This window comes from Canis lupus, chromosome 19 (assembly GCF_003254725.2).
Source record: "Canis lupus dingo isolate Sandy chromosome 19, ASM325472v2, whole genome shotgun sequence".
Classification (NCBI taxonomy): domain Eukaryota; kingdom Metazoa; phylum Chordata; class Mammalia; order Carnivora; family Canidae; genus Canis; species Canis lupus.
Genome location: NC_064261.1, coordinates 40,195,323 through 40,207,691, shown reverse-complemented (window position 1 = coordinate 40,207,691; position 12,369 = coordinate 40,195,323).

Genomic DNA, 12,369 nt, shown 5'->3' with positions numbered 1-12,369 from the left:
TACCTACTCTCTAGCACTTATATCAAAGTCCCTCATCAGCTCTCCTGGGGCTACTTTTCTAGATTTTTCCTCCTGCGTGCTGCTCTCTTCTGGTCTACTTTAGGTCTTTTCCACCTGGGAAACTTTTTACGTCTTTCAAATCTGAACCCCAGCAGATCTTGGGACTTGCCTACCTCCATACCTGCATGAGCCAATTCCTTATAATAAATCTCTTTATGTATATTATACATAGATCCTAATTGGCTCTGTTTCTCTAGAGAGCCCTGGCCACTACATCCTATAATAGTAATAATAAAGAGAGTGCTGCTTAATTGGAGCTGGGGCATTTGAGCAGATGGCATAGGTACAAATGACAGCACTACTGTTGGTTAGCTTTGTGACCTTGGCAGTTATTTAACCATTCCATTCGTAATTTCCTCATTCGTAAGGTGGGGATAACAGCAGTGCCTACTTCATGGGGCTGATAAGAGGATAGGACTGAATGAGCAAATACCCCAAAGAGCATAGAACAATGGTTGGTATGCAGTAAGCAAGCAATATATATCGGTGGTTAGCATTTTCAGTCATCGGCACTTATTGTTAATTCAATAAAATATCAGTCTCTATGCCATTTGCTTCACACCCACCAGCTCATTAAATCCTCATAACTCTACTACAGAGGTATTCACATACAGTGTAGAAAACCAGAACAGCATAGCCCAGTGGTTCAGAGTGTGGCTTCTGGAATTTGACATACAACTCATGGGACCTTGGGCACACAATTTAAAGCTCAGGTTCCTTGTAGAATTTTTATAGGATTGTTTAGAAGGGTTGTTTCACAACAGATATTAAAAACTTAGCATAGCTCTAGGCACATATTAACCACTCCACAAATGTGTTAGAAGGTATTATTGTTATTATTCAGGTATTAATAACTATTGTTAAGAGGATAAGCCCCCAGTGACAGTGGAGCTGAGCCCTGAGTCATGGTCTGGCTGCCAGAAACCTTAATTTCTAACCTTGCTCTGTCCTCCCACCTCAGACCAGCCCTGCCAATCCCAGAGCAGAGGCCGAGGGCAGTGCTGCCCACTCTGAGGTCCGCACACTGTTGGGGTGCAATGGAACCAAATCAGAAATCCAACACCACATGAGCATGTCAGATGCTCCCTCTTCCCTTCACAATGTTCTAATTAAGATACAACATGTTTTCCCCTTGGTCCGCTCTCATTTTCAGTCTCCCTTCACAGAAGTCTTATCAACATTTCTTAACATGTTTTAATTATTTTTCTTTGTGAAGAGAAAAAGAAAAAGTAACCCTGGCAGAGATAGCCTTTATTGTTTATTTACATTCAGCTCACCTATATGCTTTTCTCCAGAAATGAGAAAAATAAAAGTGTCTCCCAAGCAGCCACCACTTGGCATGGACAATAGTTCAGATACTGTCCTGGAAGTGTGGGTCTTTGACCCTGGTGACACCCGCTGTGGGAGTTCCCTGAGAGAGCAAGAGGTTAGTTGTGCTCTCTAGAAAACCCTAAGGGGGGGGGGGGATGACATGTACAATCACGGGGACATCTGGCTCCCTCCATCTCATCATCAACATATCTTTAAAGTGCTTTTCACAGATCTGTTCTAAAGGGCTGCTCTCCTCACCCAGGTATGTCCTTGACCTTGCCATTTGGGGATGTTAAACTATTTTTATATTAGTGATGATAGCCTTTTGCTAAAACACAAACTTGGCATCTTTGGTGGTCCTGTGACCGCACAGACCTAGGTGAGGCAGTGGATGTATAGCCTGAGCAGCCAAAGGGAAGCTCTGGGCTCTGGGTATTGGAGGATAGGCTTGGAAACTTGGGCCCATGAGCCCAGCCCTCACTGCCCCTGCAGAAGCCACTGGGGGCCACTTTGTGACACTTGTCTTCTTGGCCCTCACCTTCTCCTCATCTGTCCTTGTCTTGCCCCTGCTCTTTTAAGGTCCTCCTGTCCATTTTTCTTTCCCTAAGACTGCTTGCAAAACCACTACCTACACGGCTGCATCAACCTAGAGTGAGGCCAGCCCAGTCACTGTGCCAAGAAGACCAGATAGTGGTCTTTAAACATAATTTGTGTTTTGGGTTTTTGGTTTTTGGCTAGCACGCTCTGTAAAAGACTTTATGTGCTCAGGTCCCCTCATAAATTTTTAAGTTTACTTCTAAAATGTTTATCATATGTTTAACAGTAAAAAGGCATGTGGTTCTCAGACTGTAAATTGTAAATATGTTTTAAATATATTTTCATTAAAACCTTGGAGCTGCCATTTTAGCTTATCTAATTCATAAAAAATATCTGCCATATAACCCAATGGACAAGGTGGTCTTTACCGTCAAATGAGTCAGCTAAACTGTTTGAATTCCAAGATAAAGTATGGTTTTCAGGGCGCCTGGGTGGCTAAGTCAGTTAAGTGTCTGACTTTTGATTTCAGCTCAGGTCATGATCTCAGGGTCATGAGACTGAGCCCCAAGTTGGGCTTCATGCTGGGCGTGGAAACTGCTTAAGATTCTCTCTCTCTACCCCTCCCTATGCCCACCCTCACATATGCTCTCTCCCTCCAAAAAAAAAAAAAACAAAAACAAAACCATGGATACATGGATAGATAGCTGGAAGGAAGGAAGGAAGGAAGGAAGGAAGGAAGGAAGGAAGGAAGGAAGGAAGGTAGGAAGGTAGGTAGGTGGGTGTGTGGCCATGATTCTGAACCAGTTCCCTTCAATATTCCTTAGCTGAAAAGTCTCTTTCCCAGAATTTTCTCTCAGGAACTATACATTTCCAAACTGTCCCACCTTTTTTTTTTTTTTTTTTTTTTTTTTTTAAGCACACCAGAGATTTTTATACCCTGGAGAAGGGGATAACAGTAAAATTGAGTATGGGTCAAAGATATGGTTTATTTTAAAGAGTGGACAAATGCAATTGTGGAAGGGAAGACTGAGTTCTCAGACAGACAATTTTAAAGAAAGAGGCCATATGGAAGCTGAGGACTTAAAAACTGATTTCCCCACAGCACACACACCCAGGTTCAAAGACCTATCTGGTTCTCCAGTCTGTGCCCCTGCATTACTACAGCGGGGCATGCAGCAAACCTATACTGGTGTGCAGCAGAAGTAATGGATGTTTTGGTTGTAGTACAGCCACTGAGACTTTGGAGAGGTTTCATAACACAGAATAACCTAACCTGTCCTGACCAACACACATATGATAAAGCTACTGTTCACATCTAGTTCCTGCCTGTACCTGTGTCTATATTTCAATTGATGTGAAACTGAATAGCTAAAAGAGGAGGAATTCTTGCCTAATCCTTTCTCGAACTCTCTATCCAAATCTTACCCTTTAGCATCCAGATTTTCCATATTTGCCTTAGTATCTTTCTTTGCTCCTCAACACTTTTTCTTTTCTTTCCCCTCTGAACAAGGCATTTACCTAAAGATGCAAATCCTATGCTTCCAGGAGCCAGTCAGGCAGCAGAAATGGGTAATTGGGAGAACTGGAGGGAACCTGTCTCCCCTAAAGGCATCTCTATTTAATTAAAAGAAAAAGACACACTATCTCAGGCAAATAAATATAGCTCTGGTCTGCTGGGTTGTGACCTTTGTAGAATTCATAAGAAATTCATTTCTTTTCCTGGTGTTTCGAACTATTATTTTGAGCTTTCACTTTGTCTCTATAAGTGGTAATGAATAAAAAGTATTTAAATATTATAAGTGGCTTATTGCTTCTCTCTCCAGCAAGAATATAAGTTCCCTGTAGACAACAATTAGGTTTGCTTCAACTCTGTTCTACATAGATTCTGAAACCAAAAAAAAAAAAAAAAAAAAAAAAAAAGATTCTGAAACCATACATTCATAAATGGTTTTGATATAATCTGCTTTGAGGAACAGGAGGTCCATTACAAATTGCAGTAAAATTAGCCTAGGATAGTATATTTTATTAGTATGCCTAAGCCACCAGGCATTTCTCTTCCTTAAAATCCCTATGTCATCCCTTTGCCTATGTCATGGCAAAGTAATGCTCAGTGCCAATAACACCATTATTCTTCCTAAGTGTGACTGTCCTTGTCTCTTGATGAGTTAGGCTAGACGGTGGGTTGGGTAAGCTGAAAAGGCTGTCCTCTGATTGATGAGAACCCTAGGACAACGATGTCTCTAGGAAGTTTCTAGACTCTGGTTGACATGGCCTGGGCTTCCACCTGGCTTAAAAGCAAGGAACAACAAAGGGTTCTTTAAAAAAAAAAAAAAAAAACCCGCTGGCAGCCCTTATGAACTCCAGATGCTCCTCAGGACAAACAAGCTCCTTTTGGGCTATAGAATTAACCTATGACGTGGTACCATTACCTGTTTCAAGTTCATTTACTTAAAACTAATTAATTCATCCATTTAAGGTCTTAATCTCTGCTGGTATACAATGCACCCATCACTGCAGGACATTTTTTCCCCAAATGTCAATCAAGCCTACTAATTGCCTCCAAAAACACAAGGGCAGTTTCCTGTTCTCAATGAAATTTTTCCGACATTGTCCATGGTTTTATCATTTCAAAAAGCCTTCATCGAGCAGAGAATAACAAAGCTCAACAGGAAAATTGTTTTGATGTAGAGAGAAAAATGTCACACGTATTATTGAAAATTTGAAGTGGACTCCATTCAATGTCTGGTTGCCATCCTTATTACTTTATTAATTCTCATCTGGGAGCTAAAAAACACTCTGCCCCACCTCCAGGCTCTGAGATACATACATGTCCTAGCAACTGGAAACATCACCACCATCATCACCATCACCCTCCCTCTATTGGTGAAGAACACTGGACCAGAGCTTAGAGTCCAGAGACCCTAGGAGACTGGATTGGCTGACTACTGATGTGGAGTCAATCCTTAGCTCATTGCTGAAGTGATGGGCTGTTGCTCAATCCTTACATTTAAATGTGGCCCTCTTGCTCTCCTTAGAGAGCATTCCTGATCTCTTTTTCCCCCCAGAATCACTATCTGGTCCAAGAATCTTCTTCCCCTATCTCTGGCTTCAGTTGTTTGTAATGCCTGCTTGCTCCTTTCTTGCTGTAAGTTAAGATTTACTTTAGAATTGACAAATTTTGTAGCAGGAGTCAACCCCTTACTCCCAAGAAAAAGATATCCTTATTTCTTCCTAGGCCTCCCTCATCTGTACATGCTATTTCTCCTGCCTAGAACAGGAGTCAGAGCTTGGATCCACCACCTCTGAGATGTGTGTGCTGTCAGGGTAGAAAATAGGTAGATGGGTCAGGGCTCTTCAAAGTGTTCCCTGACCACTTCTCCCATGCCATAGAAGTGATCAGGTGCCAATTCTCTGTGGGCCCAGTTCATCTTCAAGCCCCGCCCCCCCAACCTCATTAGTGTCATTCCTTTAATGAGCTCTCCCCTGCCAGACTATATACTAGTTGAGAGCACTTGGCATTATTTATATTTGTGTCCAAGGCTCTTTGTTAAGGAAAGGAAGAAAAGGAAGGAAGGGAAGGAAGGAAAGTATGCTTTAAAAGGGTCTTTCAAAATAAATAAATAAAAAGGGTCTTTCCTTTTTTTTAAAGATTTATTTAAGAGAGAGAACAAGCAGGGGGAGGGGCAGAGAGAGAGAGAGGGGGGAATCCTCAGACTCCCCATTGAGCGCAGAGCCCAAGGACTTGGAGCTGGATCCCATGACCCCGAGATCAAGACCTGAGCTGAAACCAAGAGCCAGCCACTTAACCAAGTGAGCCATGCAGGCATTCCATTCTTTCTTAACCTACCATATCATTATCATAATAGTTCATTTCCCTTGAAATGTAACAGAATAGTTTAAAAATGCACCTAAAATACTAAACAAATGAATGCATGAAACACTTGAAGAAAAAAAAAATGGTAATTACAATTAATTGCCTGATTTTAATTAAAGGTCACTTTAGTCAGAAACTTACTAACACAGAATGTAATCTCTCCCTTACATCTCTTGAGGCAGAACAAAACACAGAGTCCCTCAGGCCAGGAATCTAACAGGTTGTGAATTCATAGAGGATACTATCTTTGGGAGATTCCAATTACTGGTGGGAAATCATTTGCTCTTTAAAAGTCAGTTTCAATGATACAGAAAAATGTTCATAAATCTTAGAGAGTCTGACCAACTAGCAGTTTAACCACAGTGGATTTTAGGACAAAGATCCAGGAAAAAAGAAGAAAGATAAATCTATTTAATTGTTAGCTCTAGGAACATTTCACCTTGTTTGAAGGTAATCTAGACTTTGGATCCTATTTGGAAACCATTATCTGTGGCCCTTCTGGCATAAAAGTGCCCCCAGAAAGCCATGGACTTGAGTTGTGGGCAACCTAATTAATGGAAATAGCCTCTAACTCTAACCCAAGACCTACCTATTTCACAGTTTACAGGAATGAGATTAATGAGCCACTTTCTTGGGAGGCCAGAAAAAAATCAGAAGCAAAAATATACCCTCTACTGTCGGCTGGCTTCAATCTGTGTTATGAATTGAGGTTGAGATAGAGCAGAGATCTGGGGATTGGAGCAGCTATTTCTATAACTGGTAAACATACAGACTGCCCAAAGACACACACAAGCAATCCTACTGTTGTAACAGGATTAATCCTATTGAAGAAGCTGTACTATCTGCCCAGTACTTGCTGTGATAGAGACAGGGAATACAAAGGTAGATGGAAGATAGTCTCTGCCACCAAAGACCTCACAGTCCAGTGGGTAAGACAAACAATTAATACTCATTAATATCAGTTTAAATTTAGAATGATATTTCAATAAGAGATAAATAAGTCACAAAAGTTATTGAGAGAGGAAGTTATTCTCTGTCAGAAATATTCAGGGAAAGCTCTACAGAAAAGGAAGGACTTTGAAGAATGAATAGGAGTTTTCTAAGTGAAAAGATAAAGGGGCATTCTTGGCAGAGTGACATCACATGCAAAGGAGAGAGGTTTGAAGTACTACAATGTGTTCATGGGGCACCTGCGTAGCTTAACTAGTTAAGGGCCCAACTTTTGATTTTAGCTCAGGTCATGATCTCAGGGTCCTGGACAGAGCCCTATATTGGGCTCCACACTCAGCAGGGAATTTGTCCCTCTCCTTCTGTCCTTCCCCCAGCTCATGTTCTCTCTCTCTCTCTCTCAAAATCTTCCCCCAAAATAATACTACAATGTGTAGAGTAAACTACAAGAAGATTGCAAGTCCAGAACAAGACTGAATCAAAACTTTAGGTTGCCTCATCTTTAGAGCACCTACACTTAAACACATAGAATATGTAGATGCTCCATTAAATTATTCTTGGGCTTCATGGGCTAGGGAAAGGGGTCATCCATTAAATTAAGATTGTTGGGTGGTTTCTAAAAATGTTTGAGAATGTGTTGCTGTGCCCACACTGCTAGCCCCTTGGGTTAGTGACCATCCCTGGGGAGAGGGCTCCAAGATCAGGCTAAACAGGAAGTGTGCTAGAGAAGGAATGAAGACTTCTGATTCTATAACTACAAAAGAGATAACTGGGCATGTGAATCTTCAGAGATAAACGGCAGCAGTGGGTCTGAGTCACCCTTCTGAACAGGAATAGCTCCACATCTTTCCAGATTATATGGGTTGTCTCCACAGGTAAGCTATGCGCACTGCACCAAAAGCTTTCTTTTGACCATTTTCTTCAGCTGTTGCGTCATTGCTGTAAGGAGATGTGCATTGTACATCACTGGGAGCACATAATCAGAGAGCACGGCAATGTAAGCAGAGAACAAGCAGTTTACCATTATCTTCTTTGTGACAAGTGAATGTGAAACTTGTATACAGTATCAGAACCTACAAGATGACTCTGTGATAGAGACTAAATCATACATATATATGTGTTCAAACACTCCCACCCTCACAAGTAACTGTGGAACACCTGCACATATACCCACATTTTCCACTAGATAGAATTATCATTACCTTTACCAGGTACTAAAAAGATTTTATGTCTGAAATTGGCAGCAAAAGCAAATCCACATTCAACACCACCTCCCCTTTTCAAATAGACTTCAGTTTAATAAATAAAGGATAGTGAAAATTGCTTCACTAATCCAGGATTTTATAGTAGAGACTCTGAATCACTTGATTCGGGTGTTTTAAAGTTTTCTTACTATCTGTAATTCAGCCAGCCTTCTGGACGGTGAATTCTTCCTTAGTAAAATTACATAATGTATGCTATATTTCTAATTAACTGCCTCTAACTCTTGTTAGCCACTGAACTCAATTTCTAACTTGCAAGGTTTTTCTAGAATTGGCTGGATTGTTATTGGATCCCTGAATTGTACTTTCAAGGGAATTGGGTAGACAAACAGGTACAATTGGTTTATTTTTCATGTAGTAGGAAATGGTAATGGAAAATCTCACCAAATAACAAGGTGTATTTCAAAAAAAAAAAGAAGAAGAAAGAATGATCTTAGCCTTGCAAAGTAGCTTTCTAAAGTTATGCAGTTCTTTTCAGAAAATGTATTTGTCTGGAAAAGTCAAGACTAACCTCCTGTGTGTCCCATTTATATGTTCTTCAAATTTTCCCTCCTCCTACTTTACCCCATCTCAGGAGGCTAGGGGAACACAATTATCTATTTTTGATTACCTCAAGTATATATTATGATTTTTAAAAATCAACTTCAAGATAAAGGAGAAATTAGAAAAATGCCAAATTTGTTTTAGAACACCTGATTTCAGTCACAGCAATCTGAATATTTTGGGGGTTCTGAGTTGTGTTACACACACAGGCCATTTCTGAGATTATTGCTCTTTTTTCTTTTTTTCAGAGGCAACTGACCACCAGGGTTTAGGTAAGCACATTGATAACTGGGACTTGCCATATGAGCAAAACAAATCAACCACAAGTAGCAACATCAACCTCAGAGACCTCTATAAAAGTCTAGAGAAAAAAAAGCCTCCAACTGCTTTCCAACAAGTGCAAAAGCAGAAGACTGCTTCATGCATCTAATAAGGGCCCACATGGGCTTGGTCAGATTCTTACTCTGTCTCCTAGTTTGGGCTCTTATAACTGGACCTGGATCTGTGGCTGCTAAATTTTGGATCCTTTTTTATTTACTTCCAAAATGTAATCTTCTGACCCAGGAAGGACAATCAGATTTTATCTCCATGCAAACTAAAGAGTAGAGTTCAGAGCAAAAATAGGGTGCCATAAAACTTCTGTTTCTAGCAAGAAGAGGGACTAGATACTCTGACCAAAAAGGAAAAAAGGCTCACTCCAAAAGAACTAGATGTTAGATAAATTACAACGAAGTTAAAAATATTGCTGAGCTCACATCCCTGTATTTATTGCAGCATTATTTGCAATAGCTAAGATATGGAAGCAACCCAAGTGTCCATCAAAAGATGAATGGATAAAGATGTGATTTTATATATATAATGGAATACTACTCAGCCATTAAAAGGATGAGATTTTGCCATTTGCAACCACTTGGATGAAGCCAAAGGATATTATGCTAACTAAAAGAAGTCAGATGGAGAAAGACAAATGATACTATACAATTTCACTTATATGTGGAATCTAAAAATAACAAATGTATAAGTAAACAAAAAGCATTATTAGAGCCATAAATACAGAGAACAAACTGCCAGAGGAGCAGAGAAGGGGAGATGGGCAAAATAGATTAAGGGAAGGGGGAAGTACAGGCTTCCAGCTATGGAATGAGTAAGTCAAAGGGATGAAAGGTACAGCACAGGGAATATAGTCAATGGTAATGTATTAGCATTGTATGGTGACAGATGGGATCCACACTGTGATGAGTATCGTATAATAAATAAACTCATCAAATCACTATGCCGTACACCTAAAAGAAATTTAACATTGTATGTCAACCATACTTCAATAAAAGCAAACAAAAGGCATCGCTGAGCTCACAAAAATGGAGCTAAAGGAAATTCTCAAGGGCAAAAGACCAGCAAACACAACAACAAAGTTAGGGTAAATAAAATCAGGGCAGTAAATAATCAAATGCCTTTATCAAGAATTACACAATTTGGAATTAATGGCTAGCCATGCAGGAAATTAGAAACTAGCATTGCCCAAGTATGAGCAAAACCCAATCTGAGGACCTGAGATGCTCTCCTCACCACACACACACACAAAGACTTGAAAATAAAAAGCCGGGGGAAAAAATAATACTCTGCCTGCAGGCAGCAAAGGGAGAGGACAAGGAAATCCTCCCATCTCCACCACAGCTGTGTTAGATGTAATAATGACAAACACACCATCTCTGTGTACAGGTAACCATGGGCCTGGCCCCACATGGGTCTGAATACTGAACATGTATTACACTAATGGCCAGAAAAATGAACAAAGTTAGTATTATTTCTTGTCCTTAACTGAAATCAAATAAATTCTCTTTGGAGGAAAACAGGGCAACCTTGGCCCTCTTAGAAAACTCACAAATTAAGTTCAGATAAATATGGGCTCACAATAAAAAAAAAAAATGACCAAACATTATAAGGAAACAGGCTACCATGAATAAGAATCAAAATAAATGAAGAAACAATAGAGGATCCTTAAAGTACTATAACTTAGTATTATCACATAAAAACATACAAAAGTAGTTTAAAGAAAAAATATGTTATATAAAAAATGAGGAAGATTCCTAAAATAGATAGATTTTGGGGAAAGAAGCTAATAAAAAATTTTTTTAAATAAGCACTGAAATTAAAAATGGGTGAGTTGAACAGAATCAATACACTGATTAATAGGAAATTACAAACCTAAAAGAATTACACTGAACTCATCCCAGAGAGACAAGGAGGTGGCAAGTATGAAGAAGAGGTTAGAAATCAGAGGCTGGAATGACTAGCTCTAATGTGGGGGGCCTACTCAGGGACCCCTGAGGGAAAGAAAAGGATGAAAAGTGTGAAAAAAGAAAAGGGAAGACCAAGCTCTTTTCAGGAACATAGATTCAAAATACCTCATCAAAATATTGGCAAGTCTAGGAAAAGTTAAGAAATATAATGTATCAAGACCTAGTTGGGTATATCTCATAAATTTGACTTAGGAGGATGTTGTTTCTATTAACTCAAAATATATGAGTGTAACATAGCAGAAATGATGTATGATTATCAACAGATGAAGAAAAATTTGATGAAATTCAGTTTTTTTGATAAAAATTCATAGAAACTAAGAAATAAAGGGAATTTCTCTAACTTAATGAAGCATAGCTACCAAAAACCTACAGCAAACATTCTTCAGGACGAAAATTTAGAAACATTCTCTTTAAAATAAGAACCAAGACCAAACTACCTAGAAAACCTTCAAATTATCCTGAAAATCTATGAATTCGGCCTGAGATTTAAAGAGAGACCAGCTGGAATGCAACAGTGAGAAGAGTTCGCGCTTCTATCAAGGTAGGAAGACGAGGAAAAAGAAATAAAGGAACAAAGGCCTCCAAGGGGGAGGGGCCCCGCGAGGAGCCGGGCTGAGGCCGGGGCGAGTGTCCCCAGGACAGGAGAGCCCCGTCCCGGAAGAGCAGGAGCTGCACCGACCTTCCCGGGGGGAAAGGGGCTCGCGGGGAGTTGGAGCAGGACCCAGGAGGGAGCAGATGCCCTCGGGCTCCCCGGGACAGTAACAGCAACTGCGCGCCCAGGAGAGTGCGCCGAGCTCCCTAAGGGCTGCAGCGCGCACGGCGGGACCCGGAGCAGCTCGGGGGGCTCGGGCGGCGGCTCCGCGGAGGGGGCTGCGCGGCCCGGGAGCGCGAATCCAACAGCGCAGGCTCCGGAGCACAGGGCGCCGGGACACAGCCCAGGATCCCGCCTTCCCCCGGGACAGGCAGAGGCCGGGAGGGCCCAGGACAGCAAGGACGCTCCTGCCCCAGCTGAGCAGAGCAGCGGCCCCGCCCCGGAGCCTCCAGGCCCTGCAGACGGAGTTCCTGCCGGAGCTGAATCCAGGTTTCCAGAGCTGCCCCGCCACTGGGGCTGTTCCTCCTGCGGCCTCACGGGGTAAACAACCCCCACCGAGCCCTGCACCAGGCAGGGGCACAGCAGCTCCCGCAACTGCTAACACCTGAGAATCAGCACAGCTGGCCCCTCCCCCAGAACACCAGCTAGACGGACAACTTCCAGGAGAAGCCAAGGGACTTAAAGAACACAGAATCAGAACATACTCCCCTGTGGTTCTTTTTTGTTGTTGTTGTTGTTGTTGTTTTTGTTTTGTTTTGCTTTTTGATTTGTTTCCTTCCCCCACCCCCTTTTTTTCTCCTTTCTTTTTCTTTCTCTTTTTCTTTTTTTTTTTTCGTTTTTTTTTTTTTTCTTTTTCTTCCCTTTTTTTTTTCTCTTTCTCTTTTCTTTCCTTCTTTCTCTCCTCTCTTTTTCTCTTTTTCCCAATACAATTTGCTTTTGGCC